The sequence below is a fragment of the Microtus ochrogaster genome, chromosome 8, assembly GCF_000317375.1.
Source record: "Microtus ochrogaster isolate Prairie Vole_2 chromosome 8, MicOch1.0, whole genome shotgun sequence".
NCBI lineage: Eukaryota > Metazoa > Chordata > Mammalia > Rodentia > Cricetidae > Microtus > Microtus ochrogaster.
Genome location: NC_022015.1, coordinates 85,750,966 through 85,759,550, shown reverse-complemented (window position 1 = coordinate 85,759,550; position 8,585 = coordinate 85,750,966). Strand labels below are relative to the sequence as shown.

Genomic DNA, 8,585 nt, shown 5'->3' with positions numbered 1-8,585 from the left:
TCAGTCATCTCCTGGGAGGATGGAGAGCCCGTGTGCATGCACTGGTGTCAGTCATCTCCTGGGAGGATGGAGAGCCCGTGTGCATGCACTGGTGTTGCATGCACTGGTGTTGCATGCACTGGTGTCAGTCATCTCCTAAGAGCATGGAGAACCCGTGCCTCTGCAATGGTGTCAGTCATTTCCTGTCTCCTCCCTTTGCTTGGCAGCCATTGAAGTGACATTGTTTGTTTGTTTCTAGTAGGAGATCATTTCATAATACAGAGAGGTTCAGCATTCTTCCAGACTGAAGCTTAGCATTCTCTTATATGTTCTGTGGTTTCAGGAGCATTTATTATAAACTTCATTGCAGCAAGGCATACAGCACCAGGATTCAAGAGAGAGTGGAAGTGGGGTTTGTGAGGGACCCAGCCGGAGATGGCACTGAGAGCTGTTATATGCAGTGTGTAGCTGCCTAAGAAAGACCTAGTTTTTTTAAAGAGTGGCATAACATAAATTTACTTTTTGAGTATTTTATTATGAACATCTGCAAACCTACAGAAAAGTAGAAGCATTTTAATAGGTATCACACCCCAAACATTTAGAGGCTACCCTCAACATTTGAGGGTACTTATTTTTTGGGGAGCTTTTACCTATCAGTCCCTCTACATTTTTAAATGAAACTCCCGGAAGCCACCCTTTAAATACTTGAGCGCATATGACGGTAACCAGCGTTCACCTTTGTTCTAGTGCCTTTTTATTGTGGGGTGGTGGTGGAGTATTTAAATATTCAGAAACCTTGTCTGCACCATGCTCTCAGGTTTTGACCTAAACTGTATTAACCAACCCTGTATCAGGGTACAGAACATTGCCATGGATGTAGAAAATTCTCTCTAGTTCCTTCCAGCAAACCTTTATGCCCTCTCTGGGAGTAATTCATTCTCTTAGGCTTGTGTTTGCCTAGAGAATTACAGAGAATGTACTTTCGCTCTGTTCCCAGCAGACCAGTGTAAGCCTAGCCGAGGACCACGTGTCCCAGAGGGGAGGCACGCCTGCAGCCCAACACACAACTGTTAGCTTTCTCCAAACATGATTGTGATGCTTTTCTTACAAATAGCTCAAGTGTGTGGTTCTCAGGTGTGAATGTTGTAGATGGCAGAAGACATCTCCGTGTCACAGGGCCAGAGGCTGGGTGTGCCCAGGCCTCAGGCCTCTATCTCTTCCTTTCGGCACAGTGTTCTTGTCATTCGTCAATGCCGTTGTGTATGTCAAGAGCTGACTCATGTTCACGTCTTATTTCTCAGTGGAATTTCACTGTCTGTCTGTCATGGTGGTTTCCTATCAACAGTGCATGAACTGTACGCACTTTGGGTGTTATCAGCAGTACATGTTTTTGTGCTTATAGTTTGAGAACTTCATGCACAAGCCCTAACATCTCATGACATCTCCAAGTCTTCCCTTGCCTGCCACCTTCCTCCCAAATCCATTACCTCTTTTTAAATTATCGTTGCTCATTGCTTTGTGGCAGGACCAAGGCCCTCCCCACTATGTCTAGGCTGAGAAAGGTATCCCTCCAGAGAAAATGAGTTCCAAAAAGTCAGTACAAGCAGTAGGGATAAACCTGGTCTCACTGCCAGTGGCCCCACAGTCTGCCCTAGTCATATAACTATCACCCAACTTCAGAGGGCCTAGTTTGGTCCTATGTTGGCTCCCTTGCCGTCAGGCCGGAGTTGGAAGGTAAATTGTTTCGGTGGGTGTCCCCATCATGGTCTTGACCTTTTTGCTCATATTCTCACTCCTCCCTCTCTTTGACTGGACTTTAGGAACTCAGCCCAGTGCTCCACTGTGGTTCTTTGCATCTGCTTCCATCAGTTGCTGGATGTAGGTTCTATGATGATATTTAAGTTAGTAACCAATCTGACTACAGGGCAAGGCCAGTTCAGGCATCATCTCTGCTGTTTCTTAGGGTCCTAGCTGGGGTCATCCTTGTGGATTTCTGGGACTTTCTCTAGTGTCAGGTTTCTTGTTAGTCCTATACTGACTCCCTCAATAAACATACCTTTCCTTGCTCTCCATCTCCGTCCTCCCCTCATCTGGATCACCCTGTTCCTTCTAGTCTCCCCTCCCCTCCTCCCCTTCTGCCTGCCCTTCTCCCCTCACCCACACGCTCCCAATTTTCTCAGGGGATCTAGCCTGTTTCCTCTTCCCAAGGGGATCTATGTTTCTCTTGGGGTTCTTCTTGTTACTTAGCTTCTCTGGGATTGTAGGCTAAAGGCTCCTTATCCTTTTTGCTTTACAGCTAGTAGTTTCCTTTACCAGGTCTGGGTTACCTCACTCAGGATGGTTTCTTCTAGTTCCATCCATTTGCAAGCAGATTTCAAGACTCCCCCCCCCCTGCTGAGTCGTACTCAGTTGTGTAAATGCACCACACTTTCTTTATTCACTCTTTGGTTGAGGGGCCTCTAGGTTGTTTCCAGGTTTTGGCTGTTGTGAATAATGCTACTGAGGACATAGCTGATCAAATGTCCCTGTAGTATGATTGAGCATCCTTTGGGTATATGCCCAAGAGTAGTATTGCTGGGTCTTGCGGTAGGTTGATTCTCAATTTTCTGAGAAACCGCCATAATGATTTCCAGAGTGGTTGTACAAGTTTGCATTCCCACCAGCCATGGAGGGGTGTTCCCCTTATCCACATCCTCCCCAGAATAAGCTTTTTATTGGTGTTTTTCCTAATCTTAGCCATTCTGACAGGTGTAAGATGGTAACTCAGAGTTGTTTTGATTTGAATTACCCTAATGGCTAAGGATGTTGAACATTTCCTTAAGTGTCTTTCAGCCATTTGAGATTCTTCTGTTGAGAATTCTGTTTAGATCTGTACCCCATTTTTAAATTGGATTACTTAATTTTTTTTGTTTGTTTTCTTTTTTTTTTTTTTTTCGCGACAGGGTTTCTCTGTAGCTTTGAGGGTGTGCTAGAGTTAGCCCTTATAGACCAGGCTGGCCTTGAACTCAGAGAGATCTGCCTGCCTCTGCCTCCCAAGTGCTGGGATTAGTGTGTGCCACTATCACCAGGGTGTTTGATATTTTGATGTCTAATTTGTTGAGTTCTTTATGTATTTTATCTCTCTTATATGGAGATCAGTCTTCTGTCTGATGTGGGATTGGTGATCTTTTTCCTTTCAGTAGGCTGCCTTTTTTGTCTTATTGTCTGTGTCCTTTGCTTTACAGAAGACATATTTATTTGTTGCTGCTCTCAGTGCCTGTACTACTGGAGTTGGAAATAATCAAATTGAGGGCTGAAATCAACAAAATAGAAACAAAGAAAACAATACAAAGAATCAATGAAGCAAAGAGTGGGTTCTTTGAGAAAATCAACAAGATAGACAAATCCTTATCCAAACTAAAACAGAAAGACAACATCCAAATTAACAAAATCAGAAAGGAAAAGGGGGACCTAATAACAGACACTGAAGAAATTCAGTCATTAGGTCATGCTTACAAAAACCTGTACTCCACAAAATTGGAAAATGTAAAAGAAATGGACAATTTTCTGAATAGGTACAACATACCAAAATTAAATCAAGACCAGTGACCTATAAACTACAAAGAAATAGAAGTTGTTATCAAAACCCTCCCAATCAAAAAAAGCCTAAGGCCTGATGGTTTTAGTGCAGAATTCTACTAGAACTTCAAAGAAGAGCTAATACCTCTACTCCTGGATGTTAGTTTTAATCATTGTGATTGCTCAAGAAAACACCTCACTGTAGTTTTATTTTGATTATTTTTGCATAACTAATGATATTGAATACTTAGTATGTTTTTATTGGCCCTTTACACATTTATTTCAGTGACACATATGTTAAAATAATTGGTCTGTTTCTAAGGAGGATTCTTTCTCTTTATCGTTAAGTTTTAAGCATTGTTTTGTTTTGTTTTGTTTCGACACAGGTTTCACTGTAACTTTGGAGCCTGTCCTGGAACTCACTCTGTAGACCAGGCTGGCCTTGAACTCACAGAGATCTACCTGCTTCTGCCTCCTGAGTGCTGGGATTCAAGGCATGTGCTATCATTGCCCGGCCTTTATAGATTTTAGATGGTGGTTCTATGATACATATGTGTGACTATTTTCCCATAAGGTCTTTTAGACACACTTTTTTATCGGTGTTCTTATACCACCAGGAGTTTTTAATTTCTGTAAACTCTGACTTAGAGAATTTTTTCTTTGACTTTATTTTATATGGTCCTATAATGCTTGTTGACTGCCCAGATAATTTTATTTTCTAATATATGATTTTAGCATTTATATTGAAGTCTGTGATGTATCCTGTATTGATTTTTTTTTTTATGCCTGGTGTAAAGTGTGGGTTGAGAATTTGGGATTTTTGTCTTTTCATTCTTCTGGCACCATTTATTGAAAAGACGTTCCCCCTCCCAATTGGTTTCTAGAGTGTCATTGTGGTGTGCCTGATGTGGACACGCCCCCTCCACCGAGTCCTCCTGAGGCACCATCCAGTCTGTGGGTGCCTGATGCATTATAAGGAGTTCTCAGTGGACTCCAGAGGCAATTAATAACAAAAAATGAACTTGTGAACTCAAGAAGGTGCAATTGATTTTTATATTAATTTTATATCTTTGACAGCTAAATTTAATTATTCTAGCAGTTGTTTCATATATCCCTATGGGGTTTTGAAGTCATTTGCAAACAGGTGTGTGTGTGTGTGTGTGTGTGTGTGTGTGTGTGCATGTGTGTGTGTGTCTTCCTCTCTTCCACTTTTTATTTATTTCTGTTGCTGTATTGCAAAGGCTAAGACCCCTCTACTACAGCACAGACTCTGCAGAGAAAGGATGTGCGTCCTTTGTTCCTGGTCTTAGGGGAGAAAGTGTCTTACTATGAGATCTGATCATATCCGTGTCTCATAGCTGCCCTTTCTCAAACTGAGGAAATTATTTTCTATTCTTAGTTCGCTGAATATTTGTATTGAGTGAGTGTTGAAATTCACTGGATGTGGGTTTTTTTTCTGCTAAAATAACTCATTTTTTCTTCTTCTTAAATTCTGTTACTGTGGAATCACATTGATTTTTAAACATCAAAATTATATTGGATCCTTGGGGAAATGGTGCGTTATCTTCTTAACATATTGCTAAACAAGTAGCTCAGATTTGCCGGCGATTTTTACATCTGCCTTTGTGAGGAGCGGGAGTCTGTTGTTTGCGTATGTCGCATTTGTTGGGTTCTTGTGTTGGATTTTTCTGGGCTCATTGAGGTGGAAAGTGTAGAGGAAACGGTTTGTGTTCGTAAGGGCAGAATCGTGTCGGAAGCCACGTCTGACCTGCGAGGTGGGAACAAATTAGTTTTGCCCCTCCAAATGTGCTGGTTGTACACTTTGGAATTTGTCACAGGCTCTAAACGAAGGGTAAGGAGACGGTGCACTGGTACGGCGATGTGTGGAAGAAAATGGAATCAGCAGAAGGCAAGGCACAATCGCAGCCCCTGCTAAACTAAGTTAGCCACGAACGATTGGTTCAGACATAACACACTTTACCGTTTCCTCTGTACAAAGCTTTTCCTTTAGAATATTGCTTTTCTTTCCTTTACAACATTACGAAAATGGCCCAGCCTGCAAGCATTGCTGCAGAAGTATGAGGAACTGGGTTCAGGGCCCCACTGCACACAATAGAAGCCAGGTCGTATGACTGTGGGCTCCCTGTGCTGGTGCCAGAGGAGACGGACAGGTCTCTGGAGCCCTCTGCCCAGCCAGGCTAGACACGCGTGCATGCTCCAGAAGAGGAGCCCTTGCTTGTTGTCGCAGAATTACAAAAACAACACGAGTCAAACAGTGAAAGGTCAAACGGTGAGGTCGGTGGAATGACAATGAAGAACAGCAGGTTAATGCGACATTGTGTTGCTGGAACTGAGTGAATTCTGACCATTGGGATGAACCTGGTGCCGGATGTGAGCATGGGTTCATTTTAGTGTGGCATGCCTGTGATACCTGGTGCATGTTGCGACACCTTCTCTGCCATTTTTCTCCAGTTGAGGTTACATGCATTGGTGGGTCGTGTGTCACCAGCTCCTTTCCTTATGTGTAAACCACCTTTGTTTCAGGTATTTTGTTTTATGTGGACTTTAGTAAAAAAATTTTCATAACCTTTCATTATACACAAGTGCAGACATATTTTGTTTGTGTTGCTACAAATAAAGCTTGCCTGAAGATCAGAGTGTGGAACTAGCCACACTAGTTAGCCAAAGAGGCCTGGCAGTGTGGCTACATTTTTACTCCCAGCACTTGGGAGGCCCAGGAACACAGATCTCTATAGTTCAAGGCCATCCTGGGCTACTGGAGATTGAATCAGTTTAAAAGAGGAACATTTCACACCATTTATCCCAGCACGGGATCACACGCCCTTAATCCCAGTTTACAGAGGTGGAGACAGGAGTTATCGATGTGGCTGGGCAGAGAGAGGAATATAAGGCTGAAGAGACAGGAGCTCAGGGTTTCAGTCTGAGGACTTGTAGAGACAGGGTACCCCGCTCAGTCTGAGGATTTCATAGAGATAAGAACTAGTGGCTGCTGCTCTGCTGCTCTGATCTCTCAGCTGTCACCCTTCAGTATCTGGGTCACACTCAGGCCATCCTCAGGCTGGGCAGCAAACACCGTCACCTGCTGAGCCAGCTCAGTGGCTCCTAGCAAAAATTTAAGTCTAATTACAGAATCAGTAACTTTAGACAGGTCTTTCTGTGGCACACCTCTCAACTTGAGGCTGGAATTTTGTTCCCACTGAGTAGCGACCACCTCCTCCCCTGCCCTCAGCCTCCTGGAGCTGACGTATTTACTGTCCCTACATGAGTGGAATCACGTTTGGTTTCCTTCAGACAATGACTCATTGAACCAGGACGTCCGTCCTCAGGTTTCCTCTATATTGTCGCAGGCTGCAAGGCTTCCTTCCTTTATAGGGCAGAGTTATATTCCACATAGTTTTATATTCCTATTTCCCTGCCTTGCAGCCCTGCCCAGCCCACCTGGACCCTTTCCTGTCAGTTCTCTTACCTCCTGTGATTGCCCAAGTGCCTTCCGTCCATCGAGAGAACAAGCATGCTAAGAAAGAAGGAGAGAATAGAGAGAGGCCAAGCCTGAGTAGGGACTTGCTTGGGAATCTAATCTGTAGGGTGCTAGTTTGCTCCACCCTGTTCGGTCTTGAGATTCATTAGCATAACTGCTTACCTGCAGCTGTGGGCCACCTTCTCAGTGCATTCTGGAAGGTTCCTTCATTTCACTTCCTCTAGAGAAACTCCCTTACATAGGTGTTGACAGTTACTTCTGAGTGTCAGCTTGCTGCAACCTAGAATTCCCCAAGGAAAGTCTTAAAGCTGAGTAACCGTATTTATCAGGCTGGTCTGTGGGCATGTTTCTGGGGATCGTCTGGGGATTGTTAATGGCATTGATGATGTAGGAAGATCCAGCCCACTAGGAGTGACAGTATTCACCAGGGGTGGTGGAAGAGGGGTGACTTTAAAGCTATCAAGTGGTCAGGTCAGTGTTCATTTCCCTCTGCTCTCGACTGTGGGTGTTATGGTGAGAAGCTCTTTCAGACCCCATCTTGGCTTCTCGATGATAGACTGCTCTGGAACAGTTCGCCAAGTGAACCCTTTCCCTGCGTTGTCTTTTTGTCAGGGTGCTAGTCACAACAACGAAGAAACTACATGGGTCCTTAGCCTGGAGCGTGGGCCCTAAGCCTAGAATGTGGGTCCTGAGCCTGGAGCGTAGGTCCTGAGCCTAGAGCATGGGCCGTGGGCCCTGAGCCTAGAACATGGGCCCTGAGCCTGGAGCGTGGGCCCTGAGCCTGGAGCGTGGGCCCTGAGCCTAGAACATGGGCCCTGGGACTGGAGCGTGGGTCCTGAGCCTAGAACGTGGGCCCTGGGCCCAGAGCGTGGATCCTGAGCTGTGGGGGCTCTGAACCTAGACCATGGGCCCTGGGACTGGATCGTGGGTCCTGAGCCTAAAATTTGACTTCTAAGCTTGATTCCCCTTGTCAGTTTACTTGAAATTTCCCCATTGGCCCAGGCAGCCTGTGCAATTGCCCTGGGACTCTGCCTCCTGAAAACTCTAATCCAGACTGCACAAGAGCAGCCCATAGTGGGCAGTGCTGGCTTTCCAGGCAGCCTGGGCACAGAGAGCCCGAGCAGAAGCTAGCATATGCTCTGTGATATTTCTAAAGCCTGCTCAGTATAAACCCAGAGAAATTCTATCCAAAATCCGAGCTGAATTTTCCTAATCAGGAACATCAGTGTCCACAGAGCCGACATTTTGGATGTGGTGAGCTAAGTGGTAATTGAGGTTTGGAAAATTTTGTGTGCTTTATTCTGGTGCTCATCCAACGGCCTATGATCTGAAACTCAGACGCAAACTCTCTGGAGTTGCTTCTTCCTGTTTAGAGAGGCTGGCATAATATTTTGTCTTCTGGGCTCAAATAACCATGCAATTACTCGGTAATCATATAGTAATTAGCATGTTCTATACGCATTTATTACATAATTATATTCCTGGAGGATTGCATGGCAATTATACTTGCATTCAGCATATCATTTTATATACTGTATCATGAACAAGT

General features: G+C 44.5%; 1 protein-coding gene across 6 annotated transcripts in view; it reads left to right on the top strand.

Moving 5' to 3' along the window:
• Gfra1 (GDNF family receptor alpha 1) overlaps nt 1-8,585 on the top strand; it is a 218,765-nt gene that overhangs the window by 145,197 nt on the left and 64,983 nt on the right. The gene's annotated exons all lie outside the window — the stretch shown is intronic.